The sequence below is a fragment of the Rhipicephalus microplus genome, chromosome X, assembly GCF_043290135.1.
Source record: "Rhipicephalus microplus isolate Deutch F79 chromosome X, USDA_Rmic, whole genome shotgun sequence".
In the NCBI taxonomy this organism is placed as follows: domain Eukaryota; kingdom Metazoa; phylum Arthropoda; class Arachnida; order Ixodida; family Ixodidae; genus Rhipicephalus; species Rhipicephalus microplus.
In genome coordinates this window covers 413,523,294-413,549,772 of record NC_134710.1, presented here as the reverse complement: position 1 = coordinate 413,549,772, position 26,479 = coordinate 413,523,294, and positions in this window count along the sequence as shown.

Genomic DNA, 26,479 nt, shown 5'->3' with positions numbered 1-26,479 from the left:
GAAAGCGTTGAGTGTGAAGCCGTAAAGGTTTCTAGCTGGCACTAGTTCTTTGTGTTCATTTTGTGCGTTCTTTTGTCTTAAACAGCGGGCTGCACGTTTCGATCTGCTTGGCGTTCTTTGCATGACTTCCCACTTTCGAGGTATCGAATTCATTGCTTCACCCTTCAGACGAAACTATGACTTTTCTTTGTCGACACGACGCACTCTCGCGCTGCCACACATTTCCCCGCTTGATTATAGTTCTCGTTATTGTCTGCATCTCACAGCTCACACAGACGCACCACCACTTACACATGTGCAGCTTTCAGGCTAGCATTACACGGTAGACCACTGCCATGCTTCTTGCGGTGTTGATTGGCTTCGTCATGGAGAGGCATACAGAACCAAAAAAAAACGGTGTTAGATTTTACGACGGGTTTATTTCCAGTAGAAAACAGAATGCAATACTGCAGATGAAAGGTTTCTGTCTGGCGTAGCATAGCGGCCACGTTCAGTCTCGATAGCTACATTAAAATTAGACAAAGATATCTAACGGTGCGCAGTTTTTGTGATTTTTAAAAATACGTATGACAAACGCGCACCGAAGTGCACCATGAACAACTGTCGTTAAGATAATAAATATAATGTTAATTACCAAGCTCATACATTTCGTCACTTCAGTGTCATATTATATGCGACAAAGTATTTCTGTCTCGACATGCACACAAAAAAAAACAGGTATCGGACGGCCATATGTTTTTGTTATTAGAGATTTTATTATGGTAAAAAACGCTCAGTATGTAGAACGCCTCCTCCCCCCCCCCACCACCACCACCGAATTGCGTCGATGTTCACCTGTTACATTGTTATCTAGAATCCATTTCTAAAACTGGCACCTTTGAGCAAAGCTTCATGGCTCGAACATAGGTTCGTCACCTATTCTGCCTAAAAGGGCTGCTTCACTTCACGTGAAAGCCCAGCCCGAAATAAAGGGTCAACATTTAATAACCATTAGTGTGTTCATGGCAGCATGTGGTTGTGCCGGAATTTTCAGGCTAGCAGCGGCCACTGCAGCACATTATTTCACGCATTAACAATCTCACGTGGAGAAGCATAGTCCCATGCGTATGACTATTCGGTGCTCAATAAAGAACGTCTTTCTCTCTTTGCTCGATCTGGGGAGTAGAAGTGAAATAGAAGCCCAAGTATTCTCATAACGAGGCAAACACTGAACAGGTACACATGGGTGAAAATTAACACTGCTTGTCACTACTTTTTACTTGTGGTCAGTCAGTACTTTTGTGAAGCTGGCTACGAAAATTAAAATTTCGTACCCTTGACGGAAACTGCAAGCTGCCCATTGTCTTGCATGGTGTAAGCACATTTGGTGGAGCTGCTGACCAGTCCAGAAAAATAGGGCACCCGCAGAGGTGCACTAGTCACATGTGTGATTGCCTGCGCCTGTCGTGGGCCTGTTGGTGCGATCAGCCTTTTTTCATATAGCAATCTGATCTTTTGTCGAGGTCACTGATCATTTTAAATTGCCACATTTCGTTGTTGACGGGATATAAACGCATAAGCTAACGTTCCGGCACCTGAATGTGAGTCCTTAGGCACACGATATCAAGGGCGTGGGCACGCCCTCTCGCCACGCCAGCAACATATCAGAGCCATCTTGCCTCTACTAGAGATAGAAAGAGAGGAATATTGATAGGAAGAAAGGAAAAACAATGAATGAAAAAGTAGTAGGTGCGCCAAGCTTTCATTCAGCCCATTTTACCCAAAAGGGATAAGGTTTCTGACATTTTTTCTATCTGAGGCAGTGGTACAGTAGGTGGGTTTTGAAAAATTGTCATATAGCAAGGAAAGGGTACCAGTGGAGAAGAAGCATCAGTATAAGCATGCCTAGTGAATCTCTCGTTAAATCACTGATTAAGTAGGCGTCAACAAGCATAGCGCGAACTATAGCTGCGTTTCAACAGCCTACTGAAAACGCCGAGTTAACCCCATTAACTTAGCCGAACAGTGCCAAAGGCTATGGCAAGTACGTTCATTCCCCCAGTTTTAAATAAACTAAGGCTTCCAAGCATATGTAGGTTGCCGCCGAGACCAAGGTTAGTTGAAGCCCGGGAGCTGAGAGTCCTGTCACAATATGAGCCCACATGGTGGCTTGGTAGCAGAGACAAGGCCCTCCTCCCTCAAAGCAAGAACGACACAAGGCCTCTGTCATCCCTGCCGCTGGTCACGTTCCCGAGCGGGTTCTGCGGGGCTTCTCCTTGAGCGAACCGCTTTCTTTACGCAGCCATGACGCCGACCGTGTCATGACGCCGGCCGGTAGTAGAGAGCTCAACGTGGGCTTCGTTACCAACTCTGCATCGGACGTAGGCAGGGCTTCACACCGCATTGATGGGAGTAGCAAACACTATTGACTAGCAGCGCAGGGACCACGCTCGGACCGGCTTTTTCTGTTTTTCAATCTCCAGCAGCGATGCGGGAAACCTTGGGAGGGGGCGCGTGGCGGATTTCGTCGGCGTCGTTTTCGACGGAGATAACTCGGTGAAAGGGCAATGAAGTGAATCAAGCTCTTCGGCCGGAATAGCACGGCCTTGCCGCAAGCGATGGTCCACCACGTATTCGTTGTGTACACGGGTACCGTGAAAACAATAGTTGGCTTCGAGATGTTGCGTGTTGCTGTAGAAAGCAGCACCTCATCATTCGAAATGCGTTGAGCTGAACTTCACTTTAGTGTGACATCGAATCTGCATGGCAACAACTCCCGAAATCTACCAAAGGCTCTCTGGGGCGTATGCAATAAAATTCAAGGAGTATTTTCACAGTATAAAAGAAGAAAGAAACGTAGAAAACAAATTATTTTGCGTACCCGAGCGTCAAGATTGCACTGCCATTGCAGTGTCCTGCAGTGCAAATTCAATCGATAAGTGGCACCTAACTGGGCGTAATTATATTTAGGATAATGAAAATTACACTTGACCTACCTAAGCTTCCTACCACCTCTATGTTTTTGCGGTCCATTTTGTTAATCTCTGCAATACCTTCGTGCTGAAATTACCAATGTGCGGCGCCGCAACACATATTTTAGGCACGTTCCAACATTGCTAACCACGCGCTAGAAGAACCACCGAAAAGCTTTTTTATACCCACAAGTGGCAAAATTCCTTCTCCCTCTGTAACTTGCGTGCTCCAAAGCCATGTTGCCTACACCGTGCTGGCGTTACCGTATTTATTCTATTGTTACTAACTGAGCGAGCCGAAGTCAATTTATTAGCTTTCTTTGTGGTAATTTTAGGGACTACTTTTTAAAAAATAATTTTTCTCTAGAACTACGGTGCATTACTTCCTGTTTTTTTGTAACTTTCAACAAGTTTTCTTTATTACAAAGATGTATATTTGGTAGTTTTAAGCATTAATTGCTATTCTAAATATATAGACACTCTCAGGTGATGTTTGTGGATGTTGTGACCGTCATGTTTTGTATATATATATATATATATATATATATATATATATATATATATATATATTGTAGCGAAGCCTCCGAACTCTGTCTACTGCGCTGGACTCTCCGACACAATTGCACTCGTTTCGCCATCCAACCGTGCTTGCCGAAGGAAAGGGTTGCTAGTACCTTTCGCGACCGTGCAAATCACCCAGAGCAACGCCGCTATTTTTGTCACCAACCCATCCCCGTACATTGTCACCTTGGTTCGAGGGGAATGTCTCGGCAGAGTGGAACCAGTGGATAACGCACAAGTCCTGGACGTACCTGATGACTCGCGTTGTCCCAGTTCGTGTACCGTCAGCGCTGTTTCCACTTATGATTCATCATCTCCTGATGTATTTGGCCCTTACATTGATGACAATCTTACGTCGGTACAGCGTTCCCAGCTTCTGTACCTGCTGCGAGAATATCATTCTTCTTTCGATGTCGGGCGAAGTTCTCTCGGTCGCACGTCCGCTGTTACACATCGTATCGACACTGGTGCCCATCCACCATTACGGCAACGTCCCTACCGCGTGTCGCCTACTGAACGTCGGGAAATTAACGAGCAGGTTGATGATATGCTCAGACGCGACGTTATTCGGCCATCGGACAGTCCATGGGCGTCTCCTGTTGTTCTTGTCGCCAAGAAAGATGGTTCTGTGCGGTTCTGTGTGGACTACAGACGGCTCAATAAGATTACTCGCAAGGATGTTTACCCACTGCCACGCATTGATGACGCAATTGACAGCCTTCACGGAGCCGAATTTTTTTCTTCTCTCGATCTGCGCTCCGGGTACTGGCAAGTACCCATGGCTGATGACGCTCGACCGAAGACTGCGTTCATCACACCCGACGGCTTGTACGAATTCAACGTCATGCCGTTTGGTCTATGTAATGCACCTGCGACTTTTGAGCGCATGATGGACACCGTTTTGCACAACTTGAAATGGCACACGTGCTTGTGTTACCTCGATGACGTTGTTGTGTTCGCTCCAGATTTCTCCACGCATCTCCAACGTCTGAAAGAAGTTTTCGCACGTGTGAGCAATGCCGGCTTGCAACTAAATCTGAAGAAGTGCCGCTTTGCAGCACGGCAACTCGCCATCCTAGGGTACGTCGTGTCTAAGGATGGCATTCTTCCTGACCCAGCCAAGCTTCGGGCCGTGGCTGAATTCCCCAAACCTGCGTCCGTCAAAGAACTGCGTAGTTTCGTGGGCCTGTGTTCATACTTCCGACGCTTCATACGAAACTTTGCTACGATTATATCACCGCTGACGAAGCTCCTTGGAAGTAACGGGCCCCTCAATTCGTGGTCGTCTGAGTGCGACGACGCGTTCGCGAAGCTCCGCCATTTGCTGACGTCTCCTCCCATTCTACGCCACTACGACCCTACGGCCCCGACGGAGGTGCACACAGACGCCAGTGGTGTAGGCCTTGGCGCTGTCCTGGCGCAGCGCAAACCCGGATTCTCTGAATATGTCGTAGCATATGCAAGCCGTACGCTCACGAGAGCCGAGACAAACTACACCGTCACGGAGAAAGAGTGCCTGGCGATCGTCTGGGCCCTTACAAAGTTTCGACCTTATTTGTATGGTCGCCCATTCGATGTCGTCACCGACCATCATGCACTATGCTGGCTTTCATCATTGAAGGATCCCTCAGGCCGTCTCGCCCGTTGGGCTCTTCGCTTACAAGACTATGACATCCGCGTGCTGTACCGCAACGGACGCCAGCATGCTGACGCCGACGCCCTCTCGCGCTCCCCTCTGCCTGAAGGTGATCTGCTCTGCTCAGTATCCTCAGCTGCTGTTTCTGCCATTGATGTTGACATCATCGCTACCGAACAGCGAAAGGATAATTCGATCGGCCCGCTCATCGACTTGCTCTCTGATCCATCCGCAACGCCATCCACACGTGCCTTGCGTCGTCAAGCTCGCCATTTCGCCATCCGTGACGGCCTTCTACACCGACGCAATTACGATGCCGATGGCCGGCAGTGGTTACTCGTGATACCCCGCAGTCTGCGGTCAGAGATATGTGAATCCTTCCATTCTGATCCGCAATGCGCGCACTCTGGGGTATTCAAAACCTACCGTCGTATTCGACAACGCTACTTCTGGCGCGGGATGTACCGCTATGTGCAGCAGTTCGTTCGCTCCTGCCTCGCTTGCCAACGCCGCAAACCGTCAGCACACATGTCGCCAGCCAGTCTGCAGCCGTTACCTTGCCCTGAGCGTCCGTTTGGGCGCATAGGTATCGATTTGTATGGACCACTTCCTCTGACGTCGGCTGGTAACCGCTGGGCCATCGTCGCCGTAGATCATTTAACGCGATACGCCGAAACCGCCGCTATCCCTGCGGCTACTGCGCGTGATGTTGCGTCCTTCCTACTGCATCGATTTATACTGCGCCACGGTCCACCTCAGGAGCTTCTCAGCGATCGAGGCCGTGTCTTCTTGTCGGAAGTCGTCGAAGCCATTCTGACGGAGTGCCATTCTGTCCACCGAAAAACTACTGCTTACCACCCACAGACGAATGGCCTCACCGAAGGATTTAACCGCACCCTCGGCGACATGCTTTCTATGTACGTCGCTGCCAACCACACTAATTGGGATAATATACTGCCCTTCGTCACCTACGCCTACAACACCGCCCCTCAGAGCACGACTGGTTTTTCACCTTTCTACTTGCTGTACGGAAGGCACCCGTCGCACACCATGGACACAATGCTCCCGTACACGCCGGATCCATCTGAGTGTACACCTATTTCCGAGACAGCCAGGCTTGCCGAAGAGTGTCGCGAGTTTGCCAAGACTTTCACGACGCAAGAGCAAGAGCGGCAGAAGAGTATTCGTGATGGCTCCACCACTTCTGAGCCCACGTTCCTTCCTGGTGCGCTTGTATGGCTCTCGATCCCGACCTCTGCAGCTGGCCTCTCTTCCAAACTACGTCCCAAATACGAAGGCCCCTACCGTGTCATCGAGCGCACCTCACCCGTCAACTATCTGATTGAACCCGTTGAACAATCTTCGGACATGCGCCGCCGTGGGCGAGACATCGTCAACGTGGAGCGCCTGAAGGCTTATTATGACCCGCTCATAGTAACAAGCTGTTAGGTCGCCAGGCGGCTACCTCTTCGACCCCGGGGTAATTGTAGCGAAGCCTCCGAACTCTGAAATGGGTCGAACTCTTGAGTACCTTCTAGTGGGGCTACCCAACAAGAACGCCGCTCGCGCTGGGAGTCCGTGCTTGGCCGTTACTGTCGCCATTGTGTTTACTCGCTGTCTGCCCGCTAGTAAACGCCATAACAATATATATATATATATATATATATATATATATACATATAGGCACAAAGAAAATGAATCAGTAAAAAAAATTCCATGCACCTGAGCGGGGATTGGAACACGCGACCCCTCACTATACAGCCCGCTGCGCTAAAAAACTCACCTATGCACCATATTTTTTTAAAGACGACAGCTTTTTTGGGAACCTTCAACGCCAAAATTTTTGTCTGTCTGTACATTTGCTTGTTTGTCCACCCTTAACGGTACCCTAAAGGGCACCAAAGTGGCCAAACGATACTACAAACGGCCGACCCGATCCACAGAACCCACCAATATTGTTCAAGATTCAGCGTTCATACTTGTGCGTTTGTCAATTAAAAAGCCCTTATTGCGCATATCTGAGGCGCCATAACAACACGTTAATATTCTGTATGTATGTCTCTTACTACAAAAGGCATACATAAGAAATTCTAAGGACCGTAGCGTTTATCACGTTGCGCTGACCATGCGACGCTTGCACGAAAAGGCAAGAATTTCCAACGCTTTGCTAAGACGACACCGTGGTGGCACCTACCCGTCGTCTTGCGTTCTACACCTTATCACCACCGAGACGGGCGCGCTGTGTTCGTTTTCCAAGATAACTGCCAGATAGCGCTCATGTCTCACGTGTGACGCGACTTGATGCATTCGTTCGCCTCCACTGCACTCTCGAGGCACTGTTGAAAGCAGCGCTTCCCAAATAACAGTGACTTATTTTCTTGCGCGGAACATCAAATGAACGTTTTGTTCACTCTCTCCAGACACAAGACTATTGTCTTTCGACAAAGTTTGCAGTGTAACATGCCGATACGAAGCCAAAATTTATTATTGGTTCATTATCATCGCAATTACATCAACAACTGTCACCCTTCATAACGATACAAAAAATCACAGCAATGTCAAGATAACTACAAAAAAAAACAGGACTGTCTTTTCTGAAACCTCAATGAAGGGACACTAAAGAGCCAAAAAATTTGTAATGCGTTTGGAAAGTACAATTGTACAAGCACGGAAACACCACTGTTGCCGCGACATGACGCTTGGTATGTGAGGAAACGCGCGAAGAGGAAATTCGAGTGGAGATGCCACTGTGAGATGCCCCCACCGAACAACGTGACGTAGTAAATTTTGAAGGCGTCTACAGGGTTCTACAGAGCATCTACTTAATAAAACTGAAGTGTGTTGTCTTTTGTGAGTGCCCTAGACTTAGGTACAGAAGTTTTTAAAACTATTATTGAGCAAATGTTGTGAAATAATAAAAAAAACACAATTAAAAGTTTGCTACGTCACGCGCAGAAATTTTCGCGCGAAGTTTACACATGAAACTTCAACCTTGAGCTTTTCCACTAATAATGAACCTATAGCAGCAAAACCTATGGATTTAGAGTTCTCAGTGTGCAGTTTATCAATCTAAACCAACTCGTTTTATCTCTTTGGTATCTCTTTAGTGTCTCTTTGGGATACGCGAGAGGTTCAACGCTGACTACAACCAGTCGGCAACAAGTTCCTGTTCTTTGAGCGCCTCTATGTTCTGAACAATGCTCGCGTGAAAGACCATACGTGGATGTCGCCCGTGAGGCTCGCAGTAAAATCAAACTATTCTGTGCTGTACTAATGACAGCGAGATATTTATCTGCGTCATTTACCACTCGTGTTATGCAGATCTCGGATGAGATTAGGCGTGGTTTCTATCACCGCACGCGCCTGTATTTTTTTTTCACATTGGAGATTGCCCTTCAGACGTGTAAGAAAACTTCGTATCATTCTGTACCCTTTTGTAATGTAGAGAGAGAGAGAAAAACAAATGTTTATTGTCAAAACAGCGTTTAGAGTGATGCCAGGTGCCACCTTAAAGTGAAGGGTTTCATAGCCTAGGAACTCTTCGACTTCGATTGTCCTCTTGGCCCTGTCGACGTGTTGTCGCTTGTCTTCCACGGCCTCGCTGACATACTTGGACTCCCATGGTTTGAATAAGAGGTCTTCATTTGTCTTCGGTGCATGGACAACGTCCCTCCTCCAGTTGCATGTCGCGGTTTGCATGACCCTGACACAACAGAAGCAAGTATGCCACGGTACCTGTTATGCTGCTTAGCGGCCGCTCGTAGCCAGGTTTGATTGACTGATATGTGGGGTTTAACGCCCCAACATCAACATATGATTATGAAAGACGCCGTAGTGGAAGGCTGGAGAAATTTCGACAATCTGGGGTTCTTTAACGTGCACCCGTAGCCATGTTTCTCTCGGCAGAGGCAGTGCATTATTGTTCCATTTATGCCTGTTGACTTATGCGTTGTCGAGACTTGACGGTCGTTGCTCGAAGACAAAAACGTAACAACTATGACCATTGTGCGTTCAGGCTTGTCCTGTTTATACCTATGCGTTCTTCTCGAGCATCTATGATTTTGCGACCACGGCATGCTGCAAATATCAAGCTGCTTGTCATTCTTCATGTGGCATTCCTATTTCTTGCTGTCACATAAATTGCTTCGCCCTTATGGCAATCGAATTGATTTTTGATTGATAAGTGTAGTTTAACGTCCCAAAATCACCATACAAATATGAGAGACACCATAGTGATGACGTGCTCTATAATCGGAGCACGCGGACCTACGCCATTTTTGTCTTCATTAAACATGCAGCTGCCGCAGCCGGGATTCGATCCCGCAATCTGCTGGTCAGCAGCCGAGAACCTTAGCCACTATACTACCACGGCGAGGTGCCCATGGGGCAAAAGTGACCTTTTTAAAATATATTTGTCTACTCGTGTTCATCCCCATTACAAAGTAGGCATCACAGGCATCGCAAGCTTCAGGATGACATACTTTCCGATTGTTTATTGAAGAAACGATCCATCATTGGGAACGAAATGCCCGTCATCATAGTCTTCATTAAGGAGGAGAGAGAATTTATTCCGAGATTAGTGCTTCTTTCTTGTGACTACTTGCTTTCTCGTCGTCACAGTATTTTGCGTTTTATAGCAGAGCTGTTTAGCTCTTGTTGAGCCAGGCGTCTTGGATAAAAAAAGTTTTCGTCATGATGAACCGGGACGTGCCAACTTCACGCTCTTCGTATCCTTCGTGTTTTTTTCATGTCTTTCATTTGCTACCACAAAACGTGCGCCGATTTGTGCGGCCTGGGATGCAATAACTTGATAAGCGATAGAATCAGTACAGGGAGAAAGATAGCGAAATACAAGGAAGACAATTTCTTCACGAAAAACGGTTCTTCCAAGCCGAGGCGGGATTCGAACTTTGGTACCGACGAACCAAACGCGAGCGCCTTAGAGAGAGAGAGAGAGAGAAGATAATGGAAAGACAGCGAGCTTTGTATAGTACAGCAAGGTGGTGGCAAATGAAACTGAAGGCGAGAAGGAGAAATGCAAGCGTTAGGATAAGGAAAAGATAGGTGGGAAAACGTTTACCGAGACAGGGAGAGGGGGGTAGATAGATAGTAAGGAATAAAACAGAGGAATACATTGGCAGAACTTGGTTTATATGTGGAGTTTAATGTCCCAAGACATACACGAACAAGATTCCTGAAGCAATTGAATACGCTAGTGAGACTGAAAACATTGTAAAATTTAGGAAGCGAATTACGAATTTAATAATCTTATCCTACTTGTAGGGTACGTGTGCGGAAGATGGGTAATGCATTTATTGTAATTGTTTTTTCGCAATTGTTTTTCATACTACACTCACTTTGTATGCATTTCAATATGTGTTAATAATGCTGACAATCCTTTTGTATTCATCGCTAAGAAACAGTTTTGTTTCAATATTTAATTGACATTTTTCCGCTTGATGTAGTGTTCCTCGTTTATTCATTTTTGTATGTATGTTGTTGAATATTTCTATGTAGTGTTTTGCTGTACCTGCTCGAGATGCTTCACAAAGAGTGGGCCGATTCAGGAGACACTACCTCATTTCAGGCCCTTGTGGACATTTTGTAAGAATGTCCATATAAATAAAATAACAAAACTCCACATGTATATGAGAGACGTCGTATGTAAGTCTCCGGAAATTTTGTACCACCTGGGTTTTTTCAAAGTGCACCCAAATCTGAGTACATGGGTTTACAGCTTTTTTGCCTCCACCGAAAAGGCAGCCGCCACTGCCGTGGTTCGATCCCGTGACAAGTCGGTCAGCAGCCGATTACCTTAGTCACAGGACCAGCGTGGTGGGGCACATAGGCAGAAATGGAAGAAACAGAGAAAAGGGTGCGAAGAGAGAGATAGACGACATAGAAATGTGGAATGTAATAGCAAACGAAAGAAACAGATAACAAGCTTGAACTCGAGAGACTGACTACACACTGGGAGAGCTAGACGAAGAAATAGGTAGAAAGAGGAGACAAACGGACAAAAAGACAGCGAGAGAAATAGGCAGAGAGAAAAAGAAGTATAAAGCAGCCTACCCCCCCCCCCCCCCCCACATAAAAAGGAAGAAGTATTAACCATGCACAGAGCAGCATATGAAGTACACTTTGCGAGCGGCGTAGCGAATTCTATCATGCTCCTTAACCGGCATGCACTCTTTTTGTTATCTTATTCACATTCGTTCTCTTCGGCCTCTTCTGCTTGAAGTGCTCCAGCTCTGCTGTGGCCTGTCTTTGCGCGACTTTGTACAAGCTGCGATAGCATTTTTAACTTTTTTTGCAGCAGTTGGCACCGCCTGACTGTCACTAATTTCCTCACTCACTCACTCACTCACTCACTCATTCACTCAGTCACTCATTAAACAACCGATCAAACAACCAAACAATAAATAAGCAAAAAAACACAATAACGAATAAATAATGTACTTGTAAACAGCTCACTCTTACTAAATTGTAAAGGGATCCTGACGCTTCTTTCCAAGTAATCATCGAATGATCTCAAAATGAACCCATTGTCTGACGAATAAACTGCAGCAAAAAGAAAAAAAATTCTTCAGATCCGTCAAGAGGAAGAGGAGCTAAAGGGATTCGTTACACGCTTGGAGCAGGTTCTCTTTTTCATCCCGACTAGTGCGCTGGCAATGTTTGAAAACTGAGATAAGAATCTACGTCAACGCACGCCACAGAGAGAGAGAGAGAGAAAGAGAGAGAGAGAGAGAAAGAGACCATTTTATTAAAAGAAGAGACTTCAGCCACTGTATACACCGCTGGCATGCTACGTTGTATAAGAATGGGTAAGAAAAGATTTCAGAAGAGAGGGAAGAAAATAATAATATTATAATAAAAAATATAAACAAATACGAAATGCGCAAGTGAAGCTGACAATTTTTTTTTTCGCAGTTAGCGAGCTAGGTGGGTGAAGATGAAATGAGTGAGCTTAACAACACGCTGCGATTGCGGTTCACTATAGAGCTGCTATTTGTAATCTCAGCACTCTATAGTGCGCGGTGCTGGCATGTAGCAGCAATAGCAGCAGTCTGCTAAATGACGAAACTGTCTAGCCACTGGCAGTTTCGCAGGGAGTGTGGTTGTGTCTTTGAATGAAAAGATGGCGTTTGACAATGTGACTTCACAATTTTAGCATCTCCGCGTACTATGCACAAAAGCAAAATTTCGTCGCATTGCTGATAATAGTGTGGGCTGTCCGTAGAATTGTATTTCTATTATCGATTTAGTGGGATGGTTCAGCTACCATTTCCAGGAACCTAATTTGCTGAAAGAGCGCAAATGCCCCAGACATAGTCGCATTTTACAGCGAAAACTGTAACGAAATCACAACAAGCGTTTTTGGCGCCATAGTTGTTCGTCACCGCCACCGGTGTCAATAACCATTACTGCGCGAAAAAAAATCCAGTAAATAAAAAAACCAAGGACACAATAGGACACAATGAGATTCGCAGCCGTGTCTATTGCGTGCCAGCCTAGTATTCTACCACTGAGCCAAGCTGGTGTTGGTAACTTTGTTGCAAGCTGTCCTTCGCCAGGCTTTATGTCGGAAAAGAAATTGCGTTAATATGAGTAATAAAGCGTTTTAAAACAGCAACGGAAGAACCCGGCATTACACATTGCGAATGATGTATTCAATGGGCCGTCGAATGCTTCAACACAATACAAAATCCTCAGACATGGGCTAATTCTTCATCGTCCTCAGCCACAACATAAAAAAGCACAAACTTTCTTTCAAGTGCGTACCTGTTACCACGGTTTTCAGAAAAATGACAAAGAATGGCATATTGAATGACTGTGATGATTTATGACGTAGAGGGTACCTTGTCTGTGTACTTCTAGCAGTTACTCAAAGACTGTTTCAAATAGGCGCCGTCAGAGCCGCTCTTCTAGATGTCGCTGTGACTGAGCTGCGGACCTCGCACATGCCTGGAGGTATTTTTCCCCTACCACCACGGGCAGGTTTGATGCTAGCGTGAACGAAGAATACGAGGTAGCGAAAAGAAGGTGCATTGCGCTAAGAGCCTTGATGACAAAGTGGTTTACTGGTGGGCAGTACACTGATGCGAGCAAATATGGTCCACGAGAATGCACCACGCAAATCTAGCAAGGGGACTTGATTGGCAAATCTGAATATGAAATTGAGATTAGCAAGAAGGCCTGCTTTGTAATTAAATGGTCAATACGAAACCATTCGGCCCGCAGTTGTCGGTGCACATTCAACGTTTTTTTTTTAGGGGCGAAGCTTCTTATGGCATGGATTGTGCGTCCCGTTGTCGTATTGCGTAACCTGTGGCACATACCGGCATACCAGTGGCACATACCCGCCCTCAGGCACATATCCGCATGTACACATGTTGCGAAAAACGTAGCACGGCGTCGTTATCCCGATCTCAGTGTTAACAAAGCACTGGCCACAGAAATGTGGTATATACTTTTGTTTAGTCCTTAGAATGTCCGCTGCATGGCGGTTCTTTTATATGATGAATATATGATGAAAAAAAGCAAGATGGCGGTACTTGAAGTGTTCATTAGATGGACGGACGAACGTAAGGGCGGACAGATGGACTGACAGACATACAGACACATGGACGCACGTATAGATGGACGGGCGCACAGACGAACGCACAGACGGACGCTAAGATGAACGCACTAACGGACGCACGAACAGGCGCACGTACGGATGGACTGACGCACAGACGGACGAACGCACAAACGGAGGCACAAGACGGCGCACGGACGGATTGATGGACGCTTCGCCCAACTCGTCAACATCGATTCCGTGAATATGCTGTGATTTTTTTTTGAACCATGAATAAAGAAAAGCTTCATCGCGCATCAAAGGCTCATCTTTCAAAAAGAAAAAGAAAACGCGTTGTAGAGGTGAGGCTGTTGACATTATTTTACATCGCCTTCGGAAAGCGAAGCACATTCAATAAGTATCGGCGTAAATCATGGAATATAAAATTTCGGGCCTGGTCAGTCAATCACGCGAGACATTACAAAACGCAGGTAGGCGGCAGAGATTAAACTTATAAGTATAATAAAAATGGCAGTGGCACCTTCCTTTAGGGCGAGAAACAGAAGTTAGCTTTTAGACCAGACCCAAAGGTTTTGCGCAGAAGCTGAAGATTCAAAAATAAAATAAATAGAGGGCAACGATATTTAAAGCGCAAATAGACGGGAACAACCACCTAATTCAACGTTTGCTGAGGCACCTGACTCGGCAGCATGCTTCATGCATTCTTTATTTTTTCGCTTCCGGAGAGGCCATGCCTGGTGCTCCGTTTTTCTGGATCCATTTGCGACTCTACAAAGCACGACTTTGGCAAATATCGGCACACATTGCAAATACTGCCATTATTACTTTTATTTTCTGTTTCCTGTCAAAAAAGGTTTCCCTCGTTTACTCTTAGTCTCGCACTGAGACTTCTGAGCCGCTGCAAAGGTGCCGCACATTGCCAGCCGCTTCGATCAGGCAATCACAGAGGTACATTTACAGCGCGTACACAGACGGCGCGCAAAGGAAGAGGCGTCACACACACGCGCTCACTAGTGCCTTCAATTTCTTTTGCAACAATAGGCTAACATGCTGTTGCCAGGACACCGTTACTGACGATGGTTCTAAAAGGTACTTCTGTCTTATAGGTCTTGGCCGTGAAAAACAGTCAAAAAGTTCCCTCTGCTATTTTTATACTTTTTGCAAGCGTTGTTCATTCCAAATTTTAACAAAAATCAACAAACTTTGTTTTCACACGAACCTCCCAACTAGGCCCAAAAAAGTTTTACTGAAGGTCTTTTCTAGAGCCGTGGAATCCTCATTCTGCGTGTCTACTTCGTGTCTGACTTTTGCTGGCATCAATGCACTCCACAGCCACATCATACTTTCTAGGTGCCGAGCTAGACTGTATGGCTTCTGTCTGCGTAAGGCGCTTGTGCCGACAGGTGTAAAAGCGTTGTTGTCTCTGTGGCCCCATCGTGGACCCAAGTCAATAGACTGCAAATTATTACGTACGAAACTATCGTGGCAAGTGCACCTTTTCCAGGACTGGCTTTGCGCGCTTTGCCACTCAACTGATGTTGAATGGCTGGCTCTGAAGAAATACCCCTCTTGTATTCGACTAGCGGCCCAACTAACGGAAAAAAACTGAAATAGTATGGTGGGAATTTCATGCCGCTCTGGGGAAAAATGTGCTCATGTTTTAAAGAAAAGTATGAAGGTGGTTTGAAATGCTAACCTGCATGATGACGTAGAACACTTGTTGGCGAAAAGCCCGACATTTTGTATATCTTCGAATGTTCCTGCGTCTGATCTGATTGCAATTATTAGAAATATCGTTTCCAAAGCGAAGCAGGAGTCCCACGATCAATTCCTACTTGAGGGCGTAGTAAGTATGGACCAGTCAGTGAGTAGAGGCCCACCCCGGTATTCAGATGATAGTGTTCAGCGCACGATGTCCTTTCTGAGTGCTAACGGCCACTGCCTCATGTGGATTGATAACAAAGGAGGCTTTGGTGTAGTGGAAAAAGGCATTTTCAGCCGAAAGCACGGCAGGCTGTGTCAAAAAACTGTTCTTGTGGGAAAGCGGGGTATTCATGGGAAAACAAAGTTTGTGAATTTGCGTAAAAATTTGAAATAACATTGTTTGTGAAAAGTATAGATAATAGCAGAGGCGAATCTATGACTGTGTTTTTCACGGCCAAGACCCACATGGCAGAAGTAACTTTTAGAGCTATCGTTAGTGAAATGGAGTGCTGGCAACCGAAAGTTAGCCTTATTTTTCTAGAACCTATTGAAGTCGCTAAGCAGCGCTTGTGTGTGACGTCTCTTGCTTCGCGGTGTGCCTGTGGCTGCACTGTAAAAGTATAGCCTACAGCATTTTGGATAATATAAATGGCACTGATACCGCATGTAGTAACAGTGCCTTACAAAGGTCATAATCCACGAGACCGGCAACAGTACGCGCCGACGCACGAAGCAGCGCTAGCGCAAGCGTCATTGCCAGGCTGTCCCTTTTAAGAAATGCACGACCATTGACTGTATTAGTCTCCTTAGATAAAAAAAGGTAAACAAAAGTGGTCTGAACAAAACCATGCGCACAACTTAAACCATCGTCTACCGATTCACGTTCTTTTGATTTTTCCTGTGAGAACAGCCAAGAAACTGCTCAAAGTTGATGCGCGGAAAACTTTGAATAAAAAATAATAACAAGTAAGTTGAAGCGCTTTAGGAAAACCGCAGCTAGCGCCGCATTTTCCACATTCAACTATGCCTCCTAGGCGGGCTCTTCAAGAATGAACGGACGGACGCACGGAAAAAACTTTATTGAAAAAAATAAAAAAGGAAACCCTGCACGGTTACCGGCCCAGGCTCAGGCCACCCCGTTGTTTTGTTCGGTGAGGCGTAGCCTTTCCACCGCTGTTCGAGCCCGCTGGATTGCCCACAGATGATCGTGCAGATCTGAGCTAGTCAGTGCACTGAGCCAGCGCTCCTCGAGATGGTCCGGTTTTATATTGTCTTCTCGGTATATTACTATGACCTGTGTACATTGTCATAAAATGTGTGCCATATCTGCGTGTTCGTGTTCACAGAGGGTACAGCTTGTTTGTGGGAATTGTCTGGAATTTACTCTGTTTAGGTGTACTCGATGTGAAAAAACTCGGGTTTGCAATCTTCGCTAATCTAATTCTTGATATCTCTCTATAGCTGTTTGTGTGGTGGTGGATATTCTTCTCGTTGTCCTAATAATGAATACTTCTTTCTACAACACGACCCATCGCCAGATCTTACGGCACGCACTGCGAAAGAGCAGCTGCAAAGACTTTGTACTATGACGCTGTACTGGCCACCTCAGAGAGCAGATACGATCATAATTGAAAACGTTAGGGGAATCCTAAAATGAATTATTTCACAAATGAGCCTCCCCAATGCATCACCCGACGAAATATGAGAAGCAGTGAAAAACAATTGGGAAGTTCTCATGAATGCCCCGCCGCGGTGGTCTAGTGGCTAAGGTACTCGGCTGCTGACCCGCACGTCGCGGGCTTGTATACCGGCTGCAGCGTCTGCATTTCCGATGGAGGCGGCAATGTTGTAGGCCCGTGTGCTCAGATTTGGGGGCACGCTAAAGAACCCCAGGTGGTCAAAATTTCCGGCGCCCTCCAATACGGCGTCTCTCTTAATCATATGGTGGTTTAGGGACGTTAAACCCCACATATCAATCAAATAAAATCAAGTTCTCATGCGTTCTTGTCGAGGCTCATCGCAGGCGTTGAAGAGTCGGGAGGGGAATTTTAGTCTTATTGATACTTCATTTTCTTTTCATTAAAACTTTGTTTCTAGTCGAATATTACAAGTCACAGCTTCACCTTCCCAGGCTATACGTGGGAGTATCTTACAGCAAAAAAAAATCATTATTTTACCGCATGGTCTTGGTCAGTTTATTCCATCTAATGAAGGTGCTAGTATTAGAAGCAGCGCATGAACGCAAACATGTAAAAGAAAAAGCTAAACGTTCGTGACGTTTCTATCGGCGATTATATGCACTCCGGGTGCCTCTAACAAAGACAGGGAGTGTTTCTTCCTGAAAGGAACAGCCTGGAAGACGACGCTTGCGTTAGTGCTGCTTCGTGCATCTGTGCGTACTGCTGTTAGTCTCGAAGGTGATCGCCCTTGTAAGGCGCTATTACTACGTGCGGTCGACGCTTGCGCGTTATTATAAAGAATTACGAAGGCTGTACATCTGGACTAAGACGTTCTCTTCTATTTGTGCTTTCCACGCCATCCCTCTGAGTGTTTCTTTCTTATTTTTAACACACTGGGAAGCTTCTTGAAGTTCTTGTCTCGTTCTTCCCTACCTCGTTGACGCTGTGACACCATACCTTAATACAAGTAAGCGTGATCGCACACGAAGCTTTTGAATACGCAAGGCTCATTAGATTCTACACAACCGCAATCAGCCTTTTTTTCCACACACGCACTTCTGTATTTGTCCTAAGACTGAATTTCCGGGTTGTTTCACCACATAGATAAGTAGATCCTTTATGACGGAGGCGAACCCAAAAGAACGAAATAATGAATTACAAGTTTGCAATTACGGTGACTACATTTGTCGGCAATGGTAGTCATCACATTTTTGTAGAAGTGAAAGAAATGCGTGGCAGAATTCTAATAAACTAATCAATTACGCACACTGCAGTGCCAAAAACGCGGAATCGAGGCTCGTTCTTTCTGTATTGTAGACAACTAGTGACACCGACAGAGTGGGAACCATAGGAGGACATTATTTGCGGTTTGTCACCTGTATTGTAATAATTGCAATTTAATTTCAGAGTATTTGAAGTGGACGAAAAATCACCCTTTCTTCAGGCGGAACCCGAACACATAGCATTAGAATTACAGGACCGATGCTCCAACACTCGAGCTACGACAGTGAGCGCTTTCTCGTTCCTTATTAGGGGCGAATCACAATATGATATAGACTTGTTCATTGTCTGTGCTCACGGTGACGATGAAGTTGATAACGATTAAGAATAAGCATGTTTGAGAGCGCACATTCTGTTTCTGCCATGAATGAAAACAAAAGTGAATGCACTCTTTTCTGCTCCCCCCCCCCAACCCGAAAGGTAACGCCAACGCAGGCGAGAGCTCTCGAAGCAGTGGCAGAGCGGCGTCGCAGACAACAAGCTGCTACCTCGGAGCTGCTCCACGGCAAAAAGAAATTCTGTGTCCTGTATACACGCGTTGTCACCTATTTACATTCGCGAGGGAGCATTGGCAAGGCGGATTTACGATACGAATGATTCCAATTGCTTTTTGGCTCATCATAATTCACTTCGTCTAGATGGATCGAATTTTTGTCGGAGTGGCACTCGCGAACTCTCCTAAGTACTACGCACGCATAAATGCCCTACATGAAATGTAGACGAAGGAGCACAGTCCGTGGTAGCTTAAATGGCAGGGCATCGGACGCGCATATCAAAAGCTGGCTGTTCGGGTCCCTCCGACGGGAAGGCTGCTTTTTCGTCGACTCCAATTTCTTTCATCTTAAGGGAGAATCATTGCAACACAGTTAAGAAACATATTCTAGAGTGTTGGCGAAAAGATCAACTGATAGATGTACTCCTGACGGTGTTTCCACTTAAACCATGGGAGAAAGCAAAGACAGGAACGTATAATAGACATGCATCTGATTCGCTGCCCAGTAAAGCGAGTCGAAGTGATCGAAAACAGTTAAGCATCGAATTAGAGACAACGGGCGCCACGAACTGACGTGAGCCGAGTGCAGTATACTTGCCCAGGCAAGTTCACGTAAGCAGGGTAGGTGGTTAGGTGGATCGCGTTTCTTCGAAACTAGGAAGGAGAGCAAAGCGTACGCGGATGCCAGTAATTATACCCTAAAAAGCTATCATGTAAAAGTTTACGCAAGCGGTCATGCCGTAGCTTGCCTCAGAGCCTGGTGGTTCGTTGTGCCCGATGATGCGCTCGCGCATACTTCGTCAATTTACTGGTTGTGAGAGTCCGGCTCTTTCACACGCTTAGCGACTGCGCGGGCTTAAAATTTTGCTAATCGAGCAAAGCTAACTATTTTACCACAATTAAGTAACTTTGGTCAATGTTATACATTGAACAAAAAAAAAAGAAACTGGGGAGCCGTTGCACTCCGTGGCCAGAAAAGGTTTTCGGCACACCATCAAGAGGAGACGACAACGCATATTTCTATGCATAGCCGATCGCACTCCCTACAAATAAATTATAAAGCCCCCCCCTAAGCATCTTTAACAGTTATCCGTTTGACCAACAGGCGTATTTCAGCCGCGGCATGTGTCGCCTCGTACGGGCTTGGTGTTACGTGCAGTATCCGATAGTCTGCGTTGGCCGTGGGCCATTTCCTTCCACATATTTGGAGGACCGGTGGTGAGTGGTCGGGGTTGGATCAATTGTGTTGGACATGCGTTTTGTTGAGGTGACGAAAAAGATTCACGGAATACTAGACAGGTACAGAATAAAATATCATCAATGGTGACGTGGCAGAATATCAAAATAAGATCTGGAAACACATGGTAGTCTATAACACTCACTCTCGTTTCTCTCCTTCCATTTGCTATAGAGCGCTTATTTTGAGAAGTATGAATTTATTGTTTAGTTAGTGAATATGAGACTTTTTCGAACATGGCTCCTGAAGAACTGACTACAGCATCAAACTTGTCGTCTTGCACACAAGCTACAATTACAGACAACTCGTAGGAGAGAGTCCTGCGGCATGAAATCCAGTGCCGCTGTGGGGTTCTAAGTCTGTGATGACAATAGGGCTTTAGTTTCTTATCAGGCACAGCCATTTTCAATACTGCTTACCAGAAAAACAATAAAGTGTTAAACGGTAATTCAGAAATGAATAGATTTTTATAACGGTGCACGCAAAGCTTTGCGTTTGCGTTGCGCATGCGCCATACGCCAACCTATTGCGGGTTCCCTTTAAATGACGAAAACAGCAAGGGACCGCACTAAACGCTATAACTTTGCGCGCAGTATTCTACAGAACTAATAACAAGTTCACTGATTTACCAGCCACACACCGCGATCTGGCTTCACGGCGCTCGACAAAATCAGCATATATGGCAACGCAGAAGCTCTACGTGCCGCGTACCGTGAATTTGCATCGCCCGGGGTTTTCAGCTGTCTCCTCTTGTTTCATTGCATCGAAATGTACTACATCCGCTGTCTCCGCGCGAGTCCCCTCGAACGCGAAAATACGGTCTCCAAGGGTGTTGACGTACTGATGCCATGCAAACGGCGAAAACGTGCGTACACCATACAAAGTGGGGTGCTCTAAGAGGCGACTTCAGTCAGTAATATAACTGGGGGCGATAACGCGCTACCTGCCGCGCCACTTTCGTTGGAGCACTTCCGTCAGCAGCGTATGGAGTCTCCGGCGGCCGATGTTCCAGTAGCCTGGTGATATACAACGATAAACGCACTTCAACCACGGCGCGCGCGCGTGCACCGTTCGCACACGCACGCACGCACACATACACTTTTATAGAGAAACGCTACCGCAAGTGCGACGCCGGCGCGACACCTGTTCCTGTAGAAGTGCTTGCTACGGCGGCTGTAGAGCTGGGGAAAGCCAAAGCCTTTAACCTTTCGCCGTTGGATGTGATAGTGCAAGGTTCTGAAGAGTCCGTCGTTTCGCGGTCGCGCAAATCTCCCGATCAACGCTGGAGAAAAGCGGGCTCTAGCGCAGTTGTGTATCTCGCGGATCGCTAAATTTCAGTCTCGCGATAGCCGCTGGCGCCGTACATCACGCTGAGGTAACAACACATATTATAATTACGGCTGTAGACGCACATTTCTCGCTGATAAATTAGGTACACGAATAAAAAGCCATATCGAGAAGATACACCACTTTTTACCCTGACCTCTTGGGGAGAGATTATGCAGCGTTTGTCAAAGATCTTTGATAAGACATCGTGAAATTGCAGCATAATACGTATTTATGAGACCATAAAGCGTATAGTATCGTATATAGTATTTATAGTATATATATATATATATATATATATATATATATATATATATATATATATATATATATATATATTTATCAACGAAGAATACGTATTACGGGCACAGAGGCAGCAGCAGATACTCGTGAACTGTGCGAGGTGCGTTGCGTCACCCCCAACGAGCCCTACGCTCAATAAATTTCCTTTATATTTGGTGGAGCCGGGCTGGCTACAGATCCCTCTAGCTTCCCGCTACCATCCTGGAACTCCGTTCTCAGCGGCTACCAACTTCCATGCAGGACGCCAATCAGCAGACGCTTCTATCGCCACCTGCCACCTGTCCTGGCAGTGTAACTCAGCGGGAGACTAAAATCTTCAGCGTTGAAGATTGGCTCTTGACTTTCGAACGGGTGAGCGTTATAAACAGATGAAGGACGTGAACAAAATGACACCCGTGTCGTTCTACCTCACTGGTGTGGCCAGCCTGTGGCTCAGAACTCACGGGATAGACGTCCAAAGTGGCTCTGCTCGCAACGTCGATTGTGGCAGTGTTCGACCGACCTTCCATCTGAAAACTCTGAGCCGTGCATAGTTTGCGCACGTGGGCACAAGACAGGGGTGAAACTTTCAAATATTGAAAGCGTTGTTCAGTTGTGCTGACGCGTGGACAGACAGAAACTGAAGAAATCAAGCACGTCATACACAGGATTGAAGAGGGTGCTTTTGAAATACTCTTGGCGAGGAGCCCGACTTAGATTGTGCGAGAGCAATGATGAACTGCGGGAGTAGCGTGCTTTCACAAGATGTCCTCCAGCACACGATTTGGTATTGCTGTCTTGTCCACAAGGTACACTTCGGGCCCCGCCGCGGTGGTCTAGTGGCTAAGGTACTCGGCTGCTGACCCACAAGTTGTGGAATCAAATCCCGGTGGCGGCCGATATTGCATTTTCGATGGAGGTGGAAGTGCCGTAGGCCCGTGTGTTCAGATTTGGCTGCACGTTAAAGAACCCCAGGAGGTCGAAATTTCCGGAGCTGTCCACTACGGCGTCTCTCATAATCACATGGCAATTTTAGGACGTTAAACCTCACGTATCAATCAATCATCAGTCAGCTGTCTAGTTTGACCAACGGCCATGACCAAGCATTGCTAATAGCCGTAATAAAACTCTTCGTCCGCGAAGAGGTCACACGACTGCTTTCTCTGGTGCCCTGCACTTAGGAACCTACCACAGCTTTGCCGTCGTCCCTTCACGACATCATGCAAGAAGGGGTGGCTGAGGTGCTGCCAGCTGCCCGAGAGCAAAATCATGTAGCTGCTAAACTCACGCACGCTGCACTTGTGGCCAAGCCTACTTGCAAAGCACCCGCCCCAACGTTCCAGCATTCTGTGAGCAATCCCCCTCCCCGTCCAGTCTGATGGATCAGTACTAAACCCTTCCATACATGGTGCACACTCGACAATTGCCTCATATGCTTCACACGTCCATACCCCGGACACGTTGCAAGATATTGCCGCTACCGGGCGCAAGTCACCGATAAAAACAACGGAGAGCCGTGTACTTCCCACTTGACTCAATCAATCAATCAATCTTTATTTTTGCATAGTATGGTTACATCGTTAAGGATATGCAGAACTCAATGGTACCTTACGGTTCCTCCACTGCAACTCAAGCATGCTACCAGAAAGATCGCCACCCTCGCTTGGAGCAGCTTCGCTCGCCCTCTCGACGCCATCGCTCACCTTCCCTTATGTACCGATGGTCCGCACCTAACGATGAGGGAAACCAGACAACCAAGTTCCCGAGGCGAGAACTGCGGAAGTTTTCGTTTGCCGCAGTCCTCATTCATCACCTGCCAGTGTTATTGATGTGTTCGCAAAAAATCTAGCAACAGCTGCTCTTGTAGATACAGGTACTACTGTTTCTGTTATGAATGTTGGATTTTGCCTCTCAATTCGTAAGGTCACGACGTATCTCTTCGGATTGTCGCTTCGTACAGCCAGTGCTCAGCCTACTGAACCGTCCACAGTCTGCACAGCCCGTGTGAGAATTCAGAACACTCTATAGACAATAGAGTTTATTGTACTTTCATCGTGCTCCGATGCCATTATTTGGGAATAGGACTTTTTGTCGCGTAACAACGCCGTTATCGATTGCACTCGGGCTGAAGTCGAATTCTGCGCACTCGAGGACCGAGCCTCTGACGACACCCAAAATCTGCCGCTAAACCGTCGTGAACGACGACACACACATACTTCGATGCTCTTTTGCATCCGTACCACTTTCGTGCTGCACACTATCTAACATGATTGGCTTCTTCACGCTATTCCAAATATTCTTTGCCTGAAGGGCCTTCCCGTTGTCTTTGTCACCTTGTCGAATGCTCCATCACAATGCTCATTTATAATCATCATTCATCACCACTGTCTCTGCTTTGATTGATGTCGATATGTGAGGTTTCACGTCCCAAAAACACCATATAATTATTGGAGGCGCCATAGTGGTGGGCTCCGGAAATTTAGACCACCTGGGTTTCTTTAACGTGCACCCAAATCTAAGCACACGGGCCTACAGCATTTTTGCCTCTATTAAAAAGCACCCGCCACCACTGAAATCAGATCCCGGGACATGTGGTCCAACAGTCGAGAGCCTTAGGCACTAGACCACCACGGTGGGATAGCCACATGCCATAGGTCCCGTTTTACAAATAGACGGCTTTAGTTATCAAAGCTTCAGCAGTTTTCAATCAATATCCCAATAAGCTTTTAGGGTGTGCACCTCAAGGTAATTAGGGATTAGATCAAGGTGGTAAACTACGAACAATTGAACTGTGAACTTGATGTCTTCCTTCATATTACATTTACCTCAATCACCAACAGGTCTGTTGAAGATAAGTGGATTTCATTTAGCAATACTAACGTGCCTGTAATAATAGGAATGTTTTACTAATCAATATCGCTAACGACAAAACAAAACCATGGTTTAACGGATCGTTTAGATATCTCTGATACAAAAAGAAAAACTTTATATGCTTGCGCTAAAACGTTTTGGTCTCTTGAATCGTGGTCTGATAATATAGACTGCCTAAAATCTCTCTTTTGCATGTAGTGAAGCGAAAAGGAAATATATCACCACTTCTCTGTCTACACTTCTGCACACTAAGCACAGAAGGTTCTGGCATGGCATTGCGCCTAACCATGGAAGTGACATGGTTACATCAAATAGCATTGAAAATTTTCCTGTGTCTGCATCTGAATTTGCTACAATCGTCAAGAAGTTTTGCTCCGTCTTTACAAATGAACACTTTTACCGGTTCCCTGCGGCTCTGGTCTTGAGTAGTGCTTCACGTTGTTTAGCAACATTCGACGTTTCGAATGTGCCTGCGACATTCGAAAGAAGAATGGACAACGTTCTGCGGGCTCTTAAATGAAAGATCTGCTTGTGTTACCTCGATCATATTATAGACTTCGCCCCAGACATCTACACGCACTTACCTCGTCTTCAGCACATTCTTACTCGCTTGAGCAACGCCAGTGCACAATTAAACCATAAAAATGCCAATTAGCGATGCGTCACCTCACCATTTGGGGCACGTTGTGCCTAAAGACAGCGTTCTCCCGGATCTCAAGAAATTGAGTGCTGTTTCCTAAACCTATATCAAAGAGCTTCGAAATTTTATTGGCTTGTTCTTATTTCCGGTGATTCCTCTGAAACTTTGCGTCCCATTTATCTCCTCTCACGCAACTCCTCAGCGATAGTAAACATCTGTAATCGTGGTCTGCAGCCTGCGTCAAGGCTTTCACTGCCTTGCGGCAGCTTGTCACGACGCCAACCATTATTCGTCATTTCAATCCTCAAGCTCAACTAAAATTCACACGGATGCTCGTTGTGTGGGACTAGGTACTGTGCTCGCGCAGCGTAAGCCCAATCACGGAGAGTACGTCATGGCCTACGCGAGTAGTACACTCACCAAGGCAGAGCGCAACCACAGCGTCACCGAAAAGGAGTGTGTGGCCATTGTTTGGGCACTTGGCAAGTTTTGCCCATATTTATATGGCCCTTCTTTCGACTTCGTGACCGAGCACCATGCGCTATGCTGGCTTTCGACGTTGAAAGACCCATCTGGCCACCTTGCTCACTGGGCGTTCAGAATCCAATATTGTGACATACGCATGGTTTATCGTTTAGACGGGAATCGCGTTGACGCTTACACTCTTTCCCGTTTCCCTGTCTCTCTGAACGCCACTGTTGATTCCGCATGTCAGTCCACACTGTCACCTAGCTGCGACCTAGTTCTCCCATTCGTAACTTACGCCTGCAATACGGCCAAACAAGCTACAACAGTGTTTTCTCCTTTTTTTTCTTCTCGACGGCTGTCACCCTTCCCACACCATTGTCACTATTCTGCCCGATCAAACGGATGCGTATTAGTCTCTGCCGATATTGGGGCACTGCGAGATACGCAAAAGAATGTCGCAAGTGGGCCCACCGCTTCACGTTCGATGACTAGAACCACCCAAAAGCAATTCACACTGCCCAGAATCCGACTATTGATTTTCTTCTGGGTGCCTTTGCGTGCCACATCGTACACAATGGCTCAGCTTTCTTCCAAACTCCAGCAAAAGTACGATGGGCCGTACCGTGTTCTCGAACAGACTTCACAAGTAAACTACCTAATGGAGCCTTTAGCGCCCCAATCTGGCTTGCGACGTCTAAACCATGAGACTGTATACATGTTCAGAGACTTCAGACGTACCATGGTTCTACGTCACCTGCTGACTGCAGAC